Source organism: Polyodon spathula, chromosome 19, assembly GCF_017654505.1.
Source record: "Polyodon spathula isolate WHYD16114869_AA chromosome 19, ASM1765450v1, whole genome shotgun sequence".
Taxonomy (NCBI): Eukaryota; Metazoa; Chordata; class Actinopteri; order Acipenseriformes; family Polyodontidae; genus Polyodon; species Polyodon spathula.
This window is the reverse complement of record NC_054552.1, coordinates 9,853,155-9,867,144: the sequence shown is the minus strand read 5'-3', so window position 1 is coordinate 9,867,144 and position 13,990 is coordinate 9,853,155. Positions and strand designations below refer to the sequence as shown.

At 39.0% G+C, this 13,990-nt stretch overlaps 1 protein-coding gene across 5 annotated transcripts in view; it reads right to left on the bottom strand.

The window, feature by feature from the left end:
• Window positions 1-13,990, bottom strand: part of LOC121294833 (oxysterol-binding protein-related protein 5-like) — an 83,878-nt gene that overhangs the window by 26,963 nt on the left and 42,925 nt on the right. The window contains exon 1 of one of the 5 annotated variants that reach the window (XM_041218950.1): window positions 7,440-7,584. The exons of the other annotated variants lie outside the window; for them this stretch is intronic. The gene's annotated coding sequence lies outside the window, so the exon portion shown is untranslated. Of the gene's footprint in view, window positions 1-7,439; window positions 7,585-13,990 lie in introns of those variants that run through there. 5 annotated transcript variants of the gene reach the window in all.

The window sequence follows — 13,990 nt, the reverse complement described above, 5'->3', positions numbered from 1 at the left end:
TTAAAAAGGATATGATATATTCAATAATTGCAGCTACCCAAGGATTTCCAAGAAGTTTGGTTGCTTCATTTTGGAGAAGTCTGTATTCCAACTATCACGCAAGTCCTCAATACCTAACCATGGTTCTGAAAGCCAGCACTTCAGCTGAAATAAAGTCATTGAAGAACATCTCCGATCTCATCAATGACAATTCCAATTTAAATCAAGGGCAAAACCATAAAATCTTGTGTCTTTCAAGGTCTGTTTTTATATGGGGTTGTTCAGACAGCTAGGTGAGAATATGATCTACTGAGAGTATTGCTTTCCAGCCCAGAGAATCGGATCCTGTATCACTTCTGCCTGCTAAAACCTTTTTAAATACACATATGTGCTATTTTAAGAAACATCCATATAACCATGGGAATGCAGAGTTGTTATTTACAGTAGGACATGGAAAAAAACCTGTTATAAAACTGTTGGATTGTCCTTCAGCTGGCAGGACGTTTACACTTTGAAGAAATACCTACAGTAGCTTCTAACAAAAACTGACCTGGGTTACTAACAATACAGACCTCACCTCTAACCTCACCACTGATCTTGTCTAGCTGAAATAGGGACTGCACACCTGGTTGTAGAGGTGAAAGTACTGAATCCTGTGATACATTGGAACCAACACATAAGTTGGGTGGTATGTCATTTGCAGCAAGTCCTCCACTCTCCTGGGGCACTCACGGTACGGGTGGTTTTCCACTGGCTACTTGTCGAGCTGAGAACACAAAACTCTGGCCTCACAACACATCTGAATCTGGCTCGGAGCTGAGCCGGGCTAGGGGCGGAGTTACTGATTATTGTTGTTACTCTGCGTCAGTCAGTAGACTCCAGGAAGACAAACAACATGGCGTGCAGCATATTGGAGGAGATAAAAGTACAAAAAAAACTGCTCTCTCCGAGAAGCATTCTTCTCCTCTTTGCATAATCAGCCTGTCATTGCCTTTCAGTTGTATTCAGTAATATACGACGATCGAAAACAAAGAAAAACAACTATTCTCAACATTCTCAACTCAAATACAGTGGCTCTTAATACCACTTCATCTACACGCGTCTCAACACGTTCACTGCGTGACAGTTGGAAGTGGAAAAACAACCACGCTCTTCCCAAGCTGGACTGGCTAGGTTGTACAGTAGAAAAGAGGTACATGTTCTTGATGCTGTCCATGATGCTGGCTGGGACTCAGATAAGTAGATCAAGATGGTTAAGATCATGCTGGCTGTGACCAGTCCACACCGAGGCTAGGCCCGTCCGCCATCCATGTGCTTCAAACTTACAAGCATGGCGCAAATTTCATATTTTACTGGATAACTGTATTGCAATGGTGATTCATGAACCCATTTTTACTTCTTAAAGTCAACACTAAACTAGTCATGCTCTTTAGATAGTACCGCACTCCATAAAGCTTGAATTAAAATGGAAAATGTGTTTGAAATTAATTCTTGTTTTACTTATCTAAATCCATTTTAGCTTAAATAGTAACAAAGTGACAGAGCTAGAAGGTCGGTAGGAAAGTAACTAGCGTCAGGAATTAGATGACGAGTTCGTTTTGGATTCAGTTGAACACAGTACAGGTTAATACCATAGATAAAACGAATACATGTTAATAGTATGGTCCTGGAATCTCCCACTCTTTGGAACCCCCCCGTGATTCTGTGTGTTGATTTGGACCAGAGTTCTAAACAAACTGTCGTTTTTGGGTGTGTGGTGTGAAAAGAAAGCACTGTATGTGCTTGTGTGATACTGTGACAGTTCTGTGAACCGACGATAAAAATACTGACGAAAAGAAACAACTATCTACAAATTAATGTATGTAACAGCACCCGTTGTTGTGGAGTACACTGCAGTGTAGACAAAATAGGGACATCCTATTGATGTCAGAGGGATACTTTGCTTTCCTTTCAAGAAATTGGAAATACTGGCTGTTGAGAACACATACAACAAATATAGTTATACTACTGAAACAGCTCTGGAATACAGTACAACATATTTATTTCAAGATGAAACATTTCATCATGTTGATACTGTAGGTATAATTAGGGGTTCTGGTTCTCAGGTTAAGAAAATCTAACAGAAACCCCAAAGGTTCTAATTAGCCCAATCAATTACAATCTAGTACCCTCCTGTGATGTCACAATGCCCTAGAAACCATCAAGAATGTGTGCTATAAATGAATATGTCCATATAGTGCGTCTCTTAAGAGATGTCACTTCATGCAGTTTGAGCGGAGTTGTTCTTGCAGATCAAACTGCAAATTGAATCCTGTGATAAGAGACTCTACACACAATGTATTATTATCTTATTAAAAATCATAAAATCATTGCACTCAGGAACTACTACATGAGATAAGATTGGAACTGGAATTTTGACGAATCCTGAAAAGGTGATTGGTTGATTTCTCATATGCGATTTATAATAATTAATGGCGACACCAAGTTTCATCACAATTTGACAAAGATTTGCTGGATATTTGCCTACCTGACTAAGGGTTCATCCATAACTGTAAAACTCAATGGTAGTATAGGTAATACTAAAAGAAACGTAGCAAATTCTTTGAGAAGCGTTTCAATTAAAACTTTGATGTCGGTCAAATCATTTTACAAGTTCCTTTTTGTAGTACTACACCATTGATTGACCTATTGTATATCCCAATAAACCACATCTGGATTTTACAGGACGATAAAAAATAGCCTGGATTGCATCGACCACATATCTGTGTTCATCTCAGGATTATCTCTCAAAACAGCTGTAGGGGTCTCCCCGAATGTCACATCTAGTAAAAGCACTCACGTAGAGTACAGGATGCGCTCTATAGTCTGGACGTCACTGGTTCCGAGTCTAAGCTATTCCTTTGCTGACCGAGGATGGGAGCTCCCAGGTGGAGGTGCACAACTGGCCGAGAGTGAGGGAGAGTTAGGTCGGCCAGGGTGCCCCTCGGCTCACTCTGTACCAACAACCCCTGTGGTCTGGCCGGGCGCCTGCGGGCTTACCTGTAAACTGCCCAGGGCTGCGTTGTCCTCTGACGCTGTATCTCTGGCTGCACGGTGATTCTGCAGTGTGTAAAAAAGCGAGCAGCTAACAGCACATGCTGTGGAGGACAGCATGTGTTTGTCTTCACCCCTCCGAGCGGGGGTGGTAGCGGAGAGCTGAGCTAAAAAATCTACTAAAAATTGGGGCAAAAATAACCAAAAAAAACTAATTGTCGACTACTAAAATAGAAAAATAAAAAATCTATTATTTTACATGTGTAAGTGACAGACATTAAATGCATTTATTCAAAATAGTCAGGAGAGAAGAGGAGGTCATCTCACCAAACACAGTGTTAAAATGCTCACCAAGCAGTGATGAGGACAGACTGCAGTCAGGTTACTTTTGGTGCATAGCATAATCTAGCTGTGCTCCTGGGATCAGCTGTGCAGTGTGTGAGTAGGGGGCTAGAAGACTTGCACAGTTAATCCCACTTTCTGCATTTTGAACTTCAGTGGGGGAAGGGGATTATGACTACACATAATCTGGAATGATCTACTGTACCACGCATCTGCCTCTCCCAAAAAACTCAGATTACAGAGAAGCAAGCTTCTGTGCTGCATAAATATAAACCCTGCTTGGAAGACCATTCTAATGATTTTTTTTTTTAAATTAAATACAATCTGTTTGGAGATTTGCCACACACTGCCTGGACCAGGGCTTTATGGCACACATTCTGTATCAACTAAGATAATGCCCTACACTTCAGATGTGAAATTCACAATGCATAAATACTGGGCTGCAAATGATTAGTGCTACTACTGCCAGAGTTTAGGCACTGTAATTTGAAAAGGCACACTCTCCCTGGGTAGCGAAGCTAACTCGTTGCTCCATCAATAAACAAAGATCTTCAGACCATGCGCTTAACTACTGTAGCATAGATTGAGCAGCTCTGAAATATAGGCAAGAGCAAGATCAAGCAAGGTCTTTAGGTGACTAATGAAACTTAAAAAAATGAAACCTATGTTGCATCAGAAGCCAATGAAGAGATTTTCAAAAAAGGGAGGTAAGGCGCTGACCAGCCCCTTGTTATTATTATTATTATTATTATTATTATTATTATTATTTATTTCTTAGCAGACGCCCTTACCCACGGCAACTTAGTTATATACAAAAAATACATAAAGAATTACAGTACAATACAGGCTGTAGGGTTCTGAACATGCTGAAACCTACTTATAGGCCAATTGCAGAAATAGCAGGCCACAGTTTCAGTGTGTATTGATGCATGCAGTGCAGTGCATCCCATCACAGGAAAATCCATTCACAGGCTCATGCCAGAACTACAGTCATTTCAAAATCAACCCCTCACAGCAGCAATGGCATAAACAAAACCAGGGATGAAGCTAAAGGATTTTCATTTTTTGATATGTCTTGGCAAGGGGACACTTACTGTATAACAAAAGCTTTTTTTTTTTAATCCAATGGAATGTCCCCTGCCTAAATTCCTCAGTTTGTTATACTAGGGCGGGAGGGAGAGAGAGAGGAGATTGGGATACTGCCACTTCTGAAATACTGCTTGCGTATTCACCGAGACACCTCCCTGCTTCTCAAATATTTACACTGCTTGTAAAATTGAAAAAGCCTTTTATGGAATTGGGAGAATGTATACTTTTTTACAGGTTGCAATATACAAGAGGTGTAGTGTTGTTCTACAACACCAGTAATTCGCTCTTTAACTGTTTCAACCCATAAAGCCGTTTTATTGCGGAACCTTCCTTGAACTGTGAGCTGGCACCGAGCTCTTCAGCTATTCTTCTATCCTGCTTGGGCTGACACGCTACCATCCTAATTTCTTTCAGCTGGGGTCGTGGCCTCTGAGGCATCTACATGAAGAGGTCTGTGGTTTTCTGGTTTCGGGGCAGCCATTTGGAAAGTCTGACTCACGCCATTGGCAGCCTCTGCTCCACTGGTGTAAATGCTCAAAGGATTTCTATTTGAGACAAGAGAGTATCAGGGAGCTTGTCTTTGTTGCTTCTGTGACAATTCGAAAACTTGAGCCGACCCAAAAATAAATACAAGAAATAAAAATGGGAACTTTAGTTTTATAAAACAAAGCAAAAAGAAGTTATGGACTGTAGTAAACAATTATATTTTTAGTGTAAAATTAAACCATAACTGTGGGAGACCTTTTTTGTATGAGATTTATTTGCCTGTTATTTGTATATTTTTCTACACTAGCCAGACTAATTTGCAAATGCAAACTGAACTTTTTTCTGAAAGGAAAAACAAACTATTAAATGTTCCAAACTGCTGGAAAAAACAACACACAGTACAGTCAAACCCTTTTTTAAATCAATCACTTTGAAAAGGACATTAAGGAGTATAACAAGTGGACAACAAGCAGAGCTGATTTTATCAAGAGTTCCGCAATAACACAAAATAATTCAGACTTGACTCAGCACCGCCATGTTTATGCTGGAGGACTGGCTGGCTGCAAGAATGGGAGAGAGGAGGTTGAAAAAAAAATTAAATAAATAAAAGCTAATAAAAGCTTATTATTTATTTATAAATAATAATTATTTAGTTAGTCCAATAAAAGGTATCACATCTCCTTCTCTTTGTCTATCATCTCTGGATTAATATGGCTACCATTTCATCTATCGATTTTAAAAACAGAAATACATGTTTTGCAGAATGTTTCTTTCAAAACTACACACCATGACCTATATTTTGCCATCAGAAGTGCAAAACGGGTAGGATTTATGGAATTGTGTTAGCTACAACGACTTTGCACTTGTATCTGAACACAACAAATCATTTTTGGACCAACAATATTGTAATACAAAATGAAACAGTTGGGTCAGCGTTACCCAGGCAAGAACACACAAATCTATCTGTGGTATAAATGTCATTGTAACACGGAGCTCCACTAACCCTTGACCTATGTCTGTATGCAGCTGCTATCCCACGGTCAGTGAGGACACAAGGATATTTAAAATTAAAATAAAACACACACACACACACACACACACACACACACACACACACACACACACACACACACACACACACACACACACACACACACACACACACACACACACACACACACACACACACACACACACACACACACACACACACACACACACACACACACACACACAATCTGACCTCCTGCACCTGACATTTAAATGTGAAGACAAGTTCTGACGTTCACCGTTAGGTGACTCAGAGGAATATTCCACCTGCTTCTGGCTGAGCACCCTTGTCTGCAAGGTCAAATCAGAACACCTTGTACACCATCCAACTAATGATTATTATCATTTTTCCCCATGACCTTTATTTGAGAGAGAATATTGATTCCCTTGTGAAACAATTTCATCTGCACAATGACAGCAAGTAATTTGTTTAATGGTCAACAGCAGAAAATCATCCACTGGGCATTCAGCTAAGATTATTTTCTAGCCAGGGTTTACCTAGACAGGTTTCCCTTGCATACAGCAGCAGGCTTGGGTTATTACTCCATCGTACTCTCCCAAGCTATCACATTGTCTCCAAGACATCTCAGCATGCGGGCTCCCTGCTGTAAACCATAACAGCATCTTAGTCTCTGAAGAGCATCAGATACTGTATTTATCATGCTGGAATCATCAAGAAAAAAATAAAAAAAATCACAACTGAAACCGTGTGCTAGTCCATTTGCAACTACTACAACCCCAAACTTTTTATAGGTTTTGTTTTTCAAACCTTTTACCTCCAGGTTTTAACTCTTTGTTAAACTAGAACACAAGCAAGTATTTATTATTCAAGGTTTACGTCTCATTTATTTTTCAATAAAATATGGAATTCTCTCGTTGAAAAAAAATGAGTTGATTTAGGACTCGAGGAAACTCTTTGAAATTATGTCTTAATGGCAGTACCTTGTTAACCAGAGTCTTCTTTGTAGAACAGTCTGGTACATATTGGCATTGCACAATATGGAGCAGATAGAATTTCCGGAACATACACATCGAAAACACTGATCATGCAGTTAATGTCAGAATACCAAACTGTTTAGACTAACAGCAAAAAACATAAAAAAATAATGCTATTTATTCTTTAAAATTAATGACATTACAAACATTACATTTACATTGCACGATGCAACATGTAATAGTCTGCACATAACTTGAGCATCTGAACTGGGTTTAAGCAAGAGCTTCATTTCCTTTATATATAAAAACATAACACTAGAGGTGAAAAAAATCAAATCATTTTTGTTTTATTTGTCATGCATTTGCTCCACTGCCAGTTTCCTTTGCTTCACTTTCTATGAGAATCAACCCATCAGCATCTACAATAAAGCACCTTGTACTGTGTGTATTACTAGCTTCCAGTATGACAACAGTCAAAGTCTGCAGGATCAAGGCTGCTTAAACCCATCACAGCCAATACTCACAGCATTTTCGAGTATTAGAAGCAGAACGGAGTTCCAGGGTTGCAGAATCTAGTCCAGACAGACACAGCAAAGCCTAATCCTGCATGGATGAGCGGTCTGCGTTAGCATCTTTATTGGTTGCACTCTGTGTAGCGTTCAGCTGCAATCCAGCTGCATCCAGTTATTCGGTTTACAGACACACAATATTCCTGACCCCCGGACTGTTCTATTTCAGGAGACTGCATCTCCACTTGCCGAGTTCATTTCAAAAACAGCTGCGTTTACTGTATTGGCCTTCGATGATTTCTTCTGAGAAAACATTGTTGTTTAAAATGGGACATTCTGGCACCCATATATCAGTGTAATAATCTGTCTATCTATCTATCAGGCCCCGACTTATGCATGTTAAAAAGAAGTTTATAACGGATTTACTTATTCACATATGCTTAGCATTATCATCTTTAAAAAGGTCATATTCATTGAAAAAAAAAAACTGTAGTTCTCGTACACACACACCTCAAACTAAGGACATTTTTCACAATTAAATTGTGCAATGTTGTTTGGGCTTTTAAAACAGTGAAACAGAATTTTTCAAAAATTTATTATGTTTAATATAATTGATTTCTATGTATTCAGCAGTTCTATGCAGTCCCGACTGCCCTTGGTTAGAGAGGTCAAAATCTATTCTATTCAACTTTTGACCCCTTGACCTGATCATTCTAAAAATGTACATGTGAGCTTGTTTGCCTGAAACAACCCTAAGAACCAAGTATGGTGTAAATCCGAGAAGGTAGGGTTTAAAAAAAAAAAAAAAAAAAACACTTTTGGAATGGAATAACCCATTTGTAAAAGACTGATGAAGTCCAGCTTCCCTAGCATAGACTTGTATATCCCAAGTATATAAAAATGTCCACACTGATTTCTACAGAGCTGGAGCAAAAACTAATAGAAACAGATTAGTCAAAAATGAAATTCACAGCTTTTTAGGAAGTACAGCAGCACACTGCTAATATTTTAACCACTGCTCTACAATCTTGTGATCAGAAAATCACAATCCTAGGGAAGTGAAGGTGGTTCAAGTCTGGCTGCTTTCAAAACACCAAGCTTAACATAACTAAAGCACTGGATCTAGAGCCAACAAACATTCACAGGAATTCCATCACACACATATTTACAGGTGTTTTATATCAAGCTGTCCACAGTTGTGGAAGATACAGTACCATATGTATCAAGAATGCTGATTAATTGTCCTGTTTTAGTCTCAATTGCCCCGTTTCAAACAATCAATAAGATTCGCCAAAATGCTCAAGACATCACTTGCTTGTTGACAAACTGGTTGTACAGGTTGTGAACGCACAAGGTGTTCTGAAGAGCACGGAGATAACAGTGCCAGCTTTCCAGTCCAGGGAAGCCAGTGCTGTATCCACAGTTACCACAAGGGCCTAACCTGTGACGGCTGCATCTGGGTGTTCATTAGAGACATGTTTGAAAGGACTGCTATGTGTGGAGGAGCACAAGGCCCCAGTCCTCATTATGTTTTATTTGAGCAGTGCCACGCTGCAGACGTGGATTAGAGAGCCACCCGGCAGTGTTGTATGAGTGAGCAGCCACACAATAACCATATAGTAGCTGTTCTTGGACATGTAAATGTGATTAATACTGCACTCTGGTCCTGACTGCAATGTATTACCAGGTTGTAGAGATTTATGCCGTTTCTACGACAAACTGATAAAATGCTGTACTTGTTAGCTGCACTACAAACCAGAATCTCTCAATCCTGCCCTGACCCCTCCTTGGCATTCAGCCCTGAATCAAACACAGACTATGCTGGAGGTTTTTACAATACATGTCAATTAGGTTCTAGGTTGATGTGGCCCTCCTTTCACCTCCAAAGAGGAAGTAGCCCACTGCCCTACTAACCCCTAAAATTCCTGCCTTTGAGAAAGTTTGTACACATTAGGACCTGCCAACTGTTTAGTTGGAAATACTGAAACCACAGCAGCAGTGGGAAAAATTGCAGAATGGAAGAAGAATGTTGCTACTGCTATTATGATAATCTCTGTACATCGTCACAGTGATTTATTTCAGATTCCGCCACTAAAAAGTAGCCGCAGCAGGTCTGGTTCCCTAACCGGTTGTTTGCTTTTCTGCCAAGGTTTGCTCCAGCCAGCTTGGTGCCAACACTACTGTGCCCTCCACCAAGTCTTGTGTTATTTTTGGAAAGGACTCTCACAACAGTCAATTTCCTAGCCCCACTTAACTTATTCTAGGAACAAAGTGTCCACTTAATAGTTTTCGCTTGGCGCGCTAATTAACAGTGGCAAACAGCAAAACAACCAAGGATGCGTCAAAAGAAGAGTAGAGTAAAAATAGCCTCCATGTTTTTAGACAACAGGAAGGGAATGAATGGGGACTCTGCTTTTCAGAGTAATTTTCTTCAATTTTTTTTTTTTTTTTTTTTTTTTTAATTGAAATGCAAGGGGAAATGAATGAACAGTAGGTTTTACAGATAATTCAGCTTTAACACACCAATTTATCAAAACACGGGGTGTTTATGTTTCAAAATCCTTTTTTTTTCTTTTATTAAAACAGCAAGTAGCTTCCAATCAAACTTCAATCACAATAACTGATTTTCCACACTGCCATTCGTTTTTGATGGTGCCTGCAATCGTTCCGAGTGGTTCTGCGTTCTGTGCTTTCATACGGTGTAATTGTAATGCTTTTTCCAAATCTACCTGGGACTGAACAACCTTCCTCATTCTATTCAAATCGCGACAAAGTGATCTTTCAACCTCCATTTGCTCTACATTAAAGACAGTTGCTGAAAGGTCACATTGACACATGATGCTGTTCAGTCCTGGCACTTTCCTCAAAGTCAAGTAAAGGCAAATTTAGAGAATAATAAAATCAATGTTGGAGCAACAGAACCACTCAGAAGGATGACAAACACCCTCTGAAGCAAGGTACTGTTTAACATCACGGAGAGCACATGAACTCATTTTTAGTGCATTTTCAGTTCAGCCAGGACAATAAAATGCCTTTTACAGTTCTGACAGACAGGTTAGTGGTTGTCAAGCTGAAAGGAAGTTTAGAAATATTGTTACATGCAGTGGAATGTACTCGTCAACTAGACAGCAATAAAAATATTTCCAAACATAAATAACATACAGTTATTGAGTTGAGAGGAGAAAGTAGATGAAGTATCACATGCAGTTTCAGGTCGTTGGCCTATGATGAAAATACCAGTGCATTCGGTTTCCTGTAAAATGTTATTGGTGTAATAGAAATACTACAGTATGTATTGTTGCATCTTGTAGTAGTCAGGTTTAAAATGGCCTTAAATAAATCAACCTCTGGGGGGGCTGTCAACAAACTCTGCTTTCTGGTGAGGCACCATGCTTCAAATTGTGAAAAGTATTATTTTTATTTATTTATTTAGTCAGATGATTTCTGTGCCCAAAATTGTGTGCATACAGGTACGTAACTGCCTTTCACCTTTGGATGCCTGGGTTCAAACATGGGTTTGGTGACAAGTGAAAGGAGTAGTGGTCTCTCAGTAAACATAAATCTACAGAGTCATAAAACTACTACACAACAGACCAGGCCTACCACTAGTACACAAAATACATACATACAAAAAATAAATAAATAACAGCTCAACCATTTGTTTGGTTTTAGGTTTACCTCCTTCTAAAGTCATATCTTATCCCCTCAAACCTGAAATGCAATACGGGTTGACTCCTTTTTTGTTCTTAATCTGTAACTTACCCTAATCAGAAGGACATGTATGCAATTGAGAATTCCCATCTCGGAAAGACTTCCAGGTCCAATACTAAATCACATGTGAAGGAAATCATTAAACCCATCTGCCCAAGGCCCTCTCTATATCTATTCCACATTTAATTTCTTTACAACAGCGTATATGTTAAAATACAAACTTAAAGCTGCAGTATCCCTCAATTCCTTTGTCTATCAGAAACCATATTGCTTTTTAAAAAAAAAGTATGGATGTTTTCAGTGCATTTTCAAAAAAAATATTCAAATACTGTAGTCAAACAAACACTGCTTGAAATGTATATGAAGGCAACAGTGACCACGTTCGGAATCGTTCCCGTTACAGTTTATAAATGACTGCGTCAAAAAGATGCACAACAGTGAAGAATACAGCCGGGGGATAGCTCATCTCATCAAGCTTCGGCCGTCCCCCACTGGTCATGTGCCCGGCATGGCCTATCAGAGACCAGCCAGGATGGGTGAGCTGCAAGATCAGTAACTTGGCAACAAATCTGACTATAGGGTGGCAGAGTGGCTCCCCTGATAAAGGAACGACCATATGCAGTGCATATATTTTTGTAGTGCACAAGATTCTCAAAATCAAAAGAATCATGAGTTCGAAGAACATTTTCTGCAAGTACCAGAGATTCAAGGAAAGTAAAAAAAAATAAAAAAATTAAAACGCTATGCAGGTCTGCAAATGCATCAGATCAGTATTGTTTTTTTTAATTATCTGCTCAGGCTTACAGCTTTAATCTCCTTCTCATCCCACATTTACATGATGACTCCATCTTCATCCCTTGGTGGTCTTCTTGGCATTGCATCAAATTTGAAAGAACTCATGCATAATAAATACAAAATGCTGCAGCGTTGGGACAAGGCTTCGTTATTTGACATTTAGAATGCACTGCTAGAGTTACAGTTCTAGAGTTTTCTACATTGCTTGAAAGTTCCCTTTGAATTTGAATGGTAATGTTGCTTATGTAGCAAACATACTACTGTATGTACATTGTCTGGCCACTTTATTAGGACCCATCTACCCAATGGGACGATGGATTTGTCAGTATAATCCTCCGTCTCAATTGCGTGACATATTAGTGACTGAATGGACCGACGTCCCTTGAGACACCTTCCAGCACACTGTGGCGACTACGCTACCGTATACCGTGTCATGGCTGTACTCGGGGAAAATGGTGGCCAAAGTCTATATTAGGGACAGGTCCGAAGGAATAATACAAGGGCTTAAGTCATATGTAATATATAGTAGATACTTTTTACATGAAAATAATACATGGTATCAAATTTACTTGACAAGTCTTGAATATATATTACATGTCATCTATGCCAGCTGTTCAAACTAAAAAGATCAAATTACATTACTAGACAGAATTACATTACAACAAACTACAAATAACATGTAACTGAACTTGGTTTTGTAGGAAACTATGGGAAACGTCTTTAAAAATAAAACATGTAAAACGTGTCAATGAAGTTGAACTGGTCGCAATTGGAGTACTATTTGCAGCTCATTAGACAGGACAAATATGTAAAGTGGTTTGAATAAAAAAAAACAGCCCTTAGTATTACAAGCACAACACATCTGAGCTACTTTAATAAATAAAAGCCTTTAATTAAAATGACGTGTTTTACAATAGTATGATATGCTGAGTTACTATGTAACAGAAGAACAGCATTAAAATACATTTTAAAACAAATGGCTTTCACGTTTACATTACATTTTATATGTTGGAGATGGTTACTTTAAAATGCCCCTGTTAAATATCTGTTTTATACTAGTGGCTGGTTTCACAGAGCCCGATTATCATCACTAAGCTTGGACTACACAATGTTAATATGGGCAAGGTAGTCCTAGACTAGTTCTAATCTGTGAAACCAGCCATACTGTAGTACAGTAGTAGCCGGTCATTCCTATTTGGTGGGAAGCAGGTTTCATAATGGCTCGAATTCTTGTACCTAAAACTACTTTGTATGGAAACAAACTGGACAGTCTTCTGACAGCACAAAACTATAAAATACATTACTAAACAGACACTAGGGACCAGGAGGAAGGTTTGCAAAAAAAAAAAAAAATGAAAATACATATTTGCACAGGGTCCCCGAGTAGTTCACTTGGTAAAGCGTGACTACGTGGTGTGCAGGTTGAGTCACACACAGTCAGGGAAGCACAGGCCGAAAATCTTTGCACTAAAGGTGGAATTTCGCGAGGCGAAAAGACTCGGACACGTTCAGCTTGTTCGACGTGAAACAAAAACAGGTTTTTGTCTTTTCGTGAAATCAGTTTGTTCTGTTTTTTCTATTCTAGCACCATTGCTGAGAGTGATTTGGGGATGCGGTTTTGTCTTTTGTGATGATTTTTTTATTTCCAGTAAAAGTTCCAAGCAGTATTTATATCATATGCGATAAACTATAACATTAATAATATTATTATGGGTACACCAGCAGGGCGGCCCTTGTCATCCTGGGTGTACAGAGGGAAATAGACTGTCAGCGGGATCTGAGAACACACGCTGATCTTCAAGGATCAGTACTGGAAATGTTATATCAGGAGAGAAAAATAGGTGTAAAATAACTAATAATTTTAACTCCTACAGTTTAGGAGGGGGGTGTCACCTGACGTGTAATATTGTAAAATTAAAGCAAGTTTGTTGAAGATAAATAAATACTGGTTGCTCAGTAATTACAGTACAGTAGGTGAAATTACAGCAAATGACACACCACCACTGCATGGTTTTCTATCCTTTACCGGTTCTTTTCTCTGGTCCAACACTGTTTAAGCT